We start from the raw sequence: 8,217 nt of genomic DNA, 5'->3' as shown, positions 1-8,217 counted from the left end.
AAATCATTCTTAGGCAATTTGAGCAATGACTGTAGGTCATAGTCTTTTGCTGTTGGCAGGTGTTCTGGGCTTGTCCTCACTCAAGAAGCCCCAGTTAATCCAGTTTGGTGCAAGTCTTTTCTGTTCAGTTCTTAAAGATGCCTTTTAATACACAGAGTCCTGAAATGTTAGCTAGGGTTGAACTCACACACTCAGATCTCCCTTAGTGCTAATTTCTGAGGACTGTGGGAAACTTTTGAGAGCTCTTCACACATCTGCATTTATTTGCAGAGACCTTTCCAAGTGAGTTGGTGGAAGTAAAGAGAAGGTAATATGTAATAGTTCACGGTCAAGAGTTACCTGACTTGAGTGCACTATAGATGTGTGTTCTTTTTATTGGTCTGATATCATATGATACTATAAACTGGATTACATAATAAACATTTATTTCCTGCCGGGCAGTGGTAGTGCATGCCTTTAATCCCAGCACTCAGGAGGCAGAGCCAGGCAGATCTCTGTGAGTTCGAGGCCAGCTTAGTCTTCAGAGTGAGATCCAGGACAGGCGCAAAGCTACACAGAGAAAAACCCTGTCTTGAAAAACTGAAAACCAAAAACCAAACCAAACCAAACCAAACCAAACCAACAACAACAACAACAACAACAACAACAAAAAAAAAAAAAAAAAAAAAAAAAAAAAAAAAAAAAAAAAAAAAAAACTAAAACAAACCCAAACCAACCAAAAAGAAAAAAAAAACCCACTTATTTCTTGTAGTTTTAAATGCTGGGAGGTTTAAGACCAAGGTGCCTATATATTCTCTTCCTGGTGAGGGCCCTCTTCCTGTCTTTGAGAGTGTTACTCATCATCACTGTGTCCTCTCATGGCAGAAGAGCCCCATTTAACCTAATTATTTCTCAATGATCTTATCTCCAAATACTATCATGTATGTTAGGGGTTCCATATGCTCCCGTTTTTTAGTAGGGGGTCTTGCTCACTGTATAACACTCTATAAATTTTTTTGTAGGAAACTCATTCAAGGTTGGATAAAATAACTTGCTTAAAGAAGTGTCCTTCACCTTACACTCTAAGCAGTTGTAATTCTAAAAAGTTAAAGAACAACAGAACACCCTTTTATCCTCGACTAAGAAAGCATTGGGAATTGCCCCAGCATCCAAGGTATTAATTCATTCAGGGCTCAAGAAAAACAGCTAGCATTTTCCACAGAAGTTCTGTGTATGACTTGTTCTGGAGACCACTCAGCCCATGGGACACTTGCAGGGATCTGTCTCTCCATGTGCTAGTAGTACCGACCCAGGAGCAAGAATTCTACTTCTTTAGGGTAGGACTTTTGTGAGGTTCTAGCTAACATTCCTTCTGAATGAAGGTTCCAGGGCAAAGAGGAAATGTAAAATCTATTGTCTTAAGCCTTGCTGCCTCTCTGACTGACTGTCATTATCTAAAAACTTCTAGGAAGAAGACAGAAAGCTTGCCTAATTATGACACCTTCACTTAAGTTTTCCAGGGGCCACTGAGGCCATAAAATTATATTTTGGGCTGTCATATAAAGTGTTCAACTATGTCTGAAGGTAAAATAGGACAAACGCTTCAGGATGCTTCTAATGTGATTGATTTGGTTTATAAATCATATTCCTTTAAAAATTAATGTTACATAATTTGTCTGGACTAGATATTGATGGAGCAATAAAAACAAGCTCCTTAGCCAGTATTTACCAAGCGCCTACTGCATGCCTCAGTCGTTGCTTGTAGCTTATATAAACATCTCAAGTGTGCTATCATTTTTCAAAAATCTCTAGATGGATTTTATCATTGGAAAGCTTTGTGGACTTTGTCATGGCTTTTGGCAATTGAAATATTTCCTCCGTTAAAACTTCTCCTCGCATCCTTAAACTTTTTACATGAAAGAGAAGACATTGCCACATGTGAAACCTGATGGAACCCTTATCAGACTGCAGTGCGGCATTGAGGTTAAGTAGAAACGATGGAGCAGGCATTTGATCACCGAGTACTAAGTCCTTTTCTTCATTAACACAAAACACATCCAGCATCCTTTAATAAGCAATAGTATTTAAAAACAAGATGCAGGTGGTATGGACGTCTACAAAGGACACTTACATTCCCAGGAGCATAGTAAACAAACACGGCCCCTGGATCTGAACCCTATCTAGTCTTAATTCTGTTAAATTCTAGCCAATTGTTCTTTGCCACGTAGTTAGTGTGTGTGTGTGTGTGTGTGTGTGTGTGTGTGTGTGTGTGTGTGTGTTTCTCCTTTATTTTTTTATTTTTTAATTACCTTGTAGCAGTGGGGATTTAACCTGGGGATTAACACATGCCAAGCTCTCTTGGTCACTCAGCTATAGCCTCAGAAATCTCAATTCCTCAACCTGTGATGTGAGTTGTCAAAACCGTACCTGTTCTGACCTTTTGGTTCTAGGCATTCAGCTGCTTCACCTGTGCCTTGAGACTCTGCTTTCCAGCTCTTTCCATCTAAGAGGCTGACCTTCAAATCAGAGCCTTGCAAGGCCTCTGGTGTCCACCACTCAGTGCAACACACAGAGATCTTATCTCTCCAGGGACAAGCTCTGATTTGAAGGTCAACATGTTGCTCTGTGTCTATTGAAAGGGGAAGTGGCCACAGAGGAGTCTAAATTCTGAGAATCTACTTCATGGGAGCCAGAAACCCCAGCAGAAAGAAAGAAGGAACTCCGGAAGTGCACTTCAAGGTCATGACCAGGAAGTCTGTAGGAGATAAGTTTGTATATTGGGGAGGGCTTTCAGTTCCTCAAACACCTCCTTCCTTCTCCTCCATCCCTCCTCTATCCACATCTTGCCCTGTCTAGGGAAATATTTTTTTCGGTCGGTCACCTATGAATGAGTGATCTAGAATGACTATACAAAGCTACGTCCTCCTGGCAGCGGTGGCACATGCCTTTAATCCCAGCACTCTGGAGGCAGAGGCAGGCGGATCTCTGTGAGTTTGAGGCCAGCCTGGTCTACAAAGCGAGTTCCAGGAAAGGCGCAAAGCTACACAGGGAAACCTTGTCTCAAACAAAACAAAACAAAACAAATCAAAAAACAAACAAAAACAAACAAACAAAAAACAAAAAAAGAGCTACATTCTTCACACTTAAAGAAGTGTCCTTCACCTGGAAAAGTATCTACTCTAAGCAGTTATAATTTTAAAAAGTTAAAGAACAATAGAACACTCCTCTGTCCTTGACTAAGAGAGCATTGGGAATTGCCCCAGCATCCAAGGTATTAATTCATTCAGAGCTCAAGAGAAAACAGCTAGCATTTTCCACCGAAGGTCTATGCATGACTGTCTAAGAAGAGAGTTCTTAATAACAGTAATCTTACTAGATGCCAATCGCTACTCCATGATTCTTCCTATGTTTCCTTTTTTTAAAATAAAGCTCTTTACCACCCTTGTTGTGTTTACAGTTTGCATCCTTGTGTAACAGATACAGCGAGATGAGCCAAGGGTAAGTAGGAGCCTTATACTCACAGTGCTGGGGAGCGGCAAGTGTCTAAGTCAACAGCATGACTTAGACTGTTTCTTCTCTCCTTTCCCTTTGGACCCAGGAGGCCACTATAATATCTTTATCTCCCTTTGTGCCTTGGAGAAAATCTGTGTTAAGTCCTTCCTAGTCTTAACCCTTGAAAAGCATTGCTGGGAGGTAATAAACTCTAATGGTCAAAACATGAATTCTGAAGGTACACTTCCAGGGTGAAAGCCCTGACATCCCCAGATGTTACCTGCTTGATTTGGATGAGTTATTGAATAACTTTCTGCTTCAGTTTTCTCATCAGTAAAATGAAATTTACATCACACAATTAACTCAAAGGGTGATTTGATGTGGAAATTAAACCAGGAAATTCCTAACAGGTTCTAGATATATAATACATATTTATTTAAAAATTATTAAGTATTATTAGCTTCCCACTTATAAGAAACACAGTCACTGAGCTCTATCAGTAAGACCTGTGGCTGACTAGCAAAGGTTGCCATGAGAACCTAGTTGTGATGTCAATCACAATGCTTTCCAGATGTTGGTGATGGTGGTATATTATTTTGGGAATTTGTGTTGGACTTCCTCCCTCTGAAGACACATGGTCCGTGTAGTACCACAAAGGTTAAAGGTGGCAATAGAACTGGTCTTGGTGTCATACTTGTCTTCCCATGACCTACTGAGCCAGAGGAGGGGAACAGAGACCCCTGGAAGCACAGATTTCAATAATCCACTTGCATTTCCGGACAAATGAGCTGTCCGGGTTCCAACAATTTCCCTTTTGATCAGGAAACAATAATCCATGTACAATTCAATGTACTGAGTAGCAGCAGCTCCAGTTAGGGTTGTGATGTGTAGTCAGACTATTCCATGTTGTAAAATTCATTTCTCTCCTGGGCTTTCATAAAAAAAAAACAAATCTTTAAAAACCACATTATTATCACTCTTTTCATTCATAGAGATCACAAAAAAAACCCCACAATGCAGTAAACATAGTTTTCACATTCACTTTCTTTGATACTTATGACAACCCTGTGAAGAAAGCAGGACAAATCCATCAGATGCTTACTGTGTTTTCTCCCCATTTGCCGTGTAAAAACCTTCACCTTTGCTTCTTCTTTTAATCATTTTTTAGAGTGGAATGTTAGTACCATTGATTATATTTTGCTAAGTCCTTTGAGTTCTAGGTATTTGACCCTTGGACTCTTCCTGTCCCATCGACTCCCACAGCACTCATCTTGGTTAACGTCTCCAAGAAGACACTTTGGCTCAGGTCCAAACCAATTGTCACTCAGTCCTGTCAAAATCCTTGTCTGCCTCTGAAATGAATGGAGTTCCCCTATTGGAATGGATGCCCCTGTCCATCAAATTTTGTGATCTGTGAAGATATTATCATGAGAAACACAGGAAATGTGGGTGTAACAGTACCAGTGACTGTGCCTGTCTGCTTAAGTACAGGGAAGTCCTCTAAGGTGAGAACTATGGTTTGCTCAGTTGCAGAGCTATTCTGCTCCTAGTTGAAGCCTTCCAATTAGTAATACACTCCAATAAAACACTCTAAGGCAGTTTGTTGAATTTTAAGACCATACAATGCTGTCAACATGTCTTCAATGTTAATTATTTAGTGAACACTTTTTAATTGTTTTGTACTCAATCATGTTATTTATCTAAGGACTTCAGGTTGACACCCATGGAAGCCCACTTGCAAGGCAAATGCAGAATTCAAATTGTTGTAGACCTCTAGAGAAATATTTAGAGGCAATAGGATGTCAAATATAAACTGGGGTAATTGCATTCCTGGGCCTCCTCAAATTAAACAAGCTGTGATTAACTTTGAAAGTTCTGGAAGGTCACTCTTGGAGACAATTGAGGTTTACAAAATGCAGCCAGTGATAGAGGAAAACAAACCTTGATTTGTAAGGAGTATAAAAGTATGTCTTTTAAAAGTGTGCTTTGGAGAGCGCTGGTGGTTTTCAAATTAGAAGGACTTAATTTTAACAAAACAAAATGAAGTACTACTTGATAATTGGAAAGGAAAAAGTGTAAGGAGGTATCAAAGGACAATGGGTACAGAACTACATCACCAAGATGTCTTATAGCTCTTATTTTCCCTATATGCAATGCCAAACTTACCTATTTGATAGCAATAATTGGATGTCTAGCAGATAGTTTATGTGACGTGTAGTGGATAGCTCAGGACAAGCGGGACACAATGAAAGCGACCACCATACTTTGCCAAGACAGGGTAAGATGGTCTTTCAGAATTCCTGCTTCTGAAAATGATCTGTCAGATACTCTAGGCCTGTAGCCAATTTGAATGCACCAACGATACTGAGAAACGTTAGGTGACTGTCCAGGCTGCTAGCTGTCTCTGTCTACTCTTGCAAGACTCCCAAAAGTTGCTTGCATCCTTCTCCCATTTCTCAGGTATTATTATATTCCTTCTCAGGTCTTTGATGAGGTTGGAGATTAGCAGTTATAGTTACAACTTAGTATATATACATATATAATATCTTAGATAGAATATATTATGTATTAGACTCAGGTTCTTTAGGATAGGATACCTTTTGGAATGATCTTTGTAACATGCCACCTACCCACGCTCTAGACTTCCCTGGATTTTACTATATGTTTTTTGCTTGATATTGTTTGCACTTATTGTAATTCCAACTTATCTAAGTCATTATCCCTCATTACTCCTGGACAATATTTGATAACCATCTCTTTGTGTATAGTCTTGTATTAGGTTAGAACTTTCTTATTTAGACAAAAGGGGGAGATGTAGTGGATAGCCATCCCAGCATTGGCCTGGAAGTTCCAACCCCCATTGAGGCTTCAGTAATGATCACGCCCACAAGGCGGGGCAGAGGAGGGAGCGGAAGACCAAGGAGCAAGAGGAGGTGGCTCTCTTGGTTCCGAGATGCTGGACGCTGGACGCTGGAGGTAGACCGAGCAGAGTTCTCCAGAGAACACCGCCAGACTGCCCTATACCTTTGCTAGACCCTGCAACCTACCCCTTCATTTGTAAGTTACCCCACAAAATAAACCTCCCTTTTAACTACGTGGAGTGGCCTTAATAATTTCACCAATAGTGACGCTTGTCTATTATGTTTCTATTTTCAAAAAGATGAAATATATATGTATGTATTTCTATAGAGACATGTGCCCATGTTTTCAAAAAGAGAGAAGGGACCAATCAGCCAGCCAGCCAGCCAAAACAAAAACAAACAAACAAACAAACAAAAAAACCCAAAAAACCCATAAACCCACAGATGAAAGAAACTTAATGTGACAGATTTGGAATGGCCTAAACAAGAACACCATAACACATCCTATTGTTAAAGCCAGTGCTTAAGAAAAGAAAATATGTTTCAATTAAATACAAACCCATGCATAACTGTTAGAGAAACAGTTGTCTCAATGGCAACATGCTTCTGGCCAGGGGCTGTGCAAGCCAAAGATGAGGAACGGACACTGTCAAGTGATGAGAAAATCGATCTGCCTAAAGCCCTCTACCAAACAACAATGCCTTTCAAATATGAAAGCAGACGAAAAAAATTTGACAAGGAAAACTCAAGAGAATTCACTGTCAGCAGACCTGCACTAGGAAAAAAAAAGGTCCAATGAAAGAATTTTAAGTAGAAGCAAAAAATAACAAATACACATTTGGATCTTTGTGAAAAATTATTAAAAGTGGAAAATAGACAGGCAAATTAAATTCCTCTCACTTTTAATCAGTTTAAATGCAATTGACTGGTCCCAAGGAAAAAACAGCCATTCTTGTACTGAGAATGCATATAGAAATACATCATATGACAACAATAGCTCCAGCATCCATGGCGTGGGAGAGATGGAACAGATTGCTATAAAGTTCTCAAGCTATTTGTAAAGCAGCGTAATATATTATTTAAACTAGAATGTGATCGAGTCAGACATTTATGTGAACCCAACTATTAGCAACAAAAACAGCTGAAATTTCATGAAGATCTTTTTCAAAGGCCAATTAAGTTTGTGGCCTTTTGAACAGTAATAAAAATCCAATAGTGATACTATATTGCTTAAAAATATGTATCAGTATGCAGTGGTGTGTGTGTGTGTGTGTGTGTGTGTGTGTGAAAGAGAGAAAAGCAGGTAATGATAATATGCTTTTAAAATAAAATTGCAAGCAACAGAAAATAAATACTAAATAAATAAATGGCTCATTAATAGAGTAGAAAGCCACTACTTGAATGATTTTGAGGGGCTGAATTTCATAATATTTCAAACCTGATGCCACTGGATAATTTTTATTAACCATAAAGGAAGATGTTCCCTTCAAATGGAAAGACTTGGTAGAAATTAGCATAAATTGTCAAACTTGGCCTTCTCTGTGAAGGGACAAAGTGATATTCTGTGCCCTGACACCATGAGCATGGTATGACTTTGTAATATCCTTCCCTCTGTCTTCAAAACTGAATCTAATCATGAGGAAATAACAGAACAAATTCCAAATGAATCAGGTGTCTTCCAAGGACTGTCCTGAACGTAGGATCTCTCGCTCCCTCCTTCTCTCCCTCCTTCTCTTTGTGTTCTAGTTTCAATCCAATGTTCCCTGTATTAGTAAGAGCCCCAGATGCAACAGGGCACCTTGAGTGGGAAATAGAGACTCCCTAACTGTAAACAGTTTGTCTGTGGTCACAGCTCCCCAGAGGCATGAAGAGAGAAGAATGACCT

This window comes from Onychomys torridus, chromosome 19, assembly GCF_903995425.1.
Source record: "Onychomys torridus chromosome 19, mOncTor1.1, whole genome shotgun sequence".
NCBI lineage: Eukaryota > Metazoa > Chordata > Mammalia > Rodentia > Cricetidae > Onychomys > Onychomys torridus.
This window is presented reverse-complemented; position numbering follows the sequence as displayed.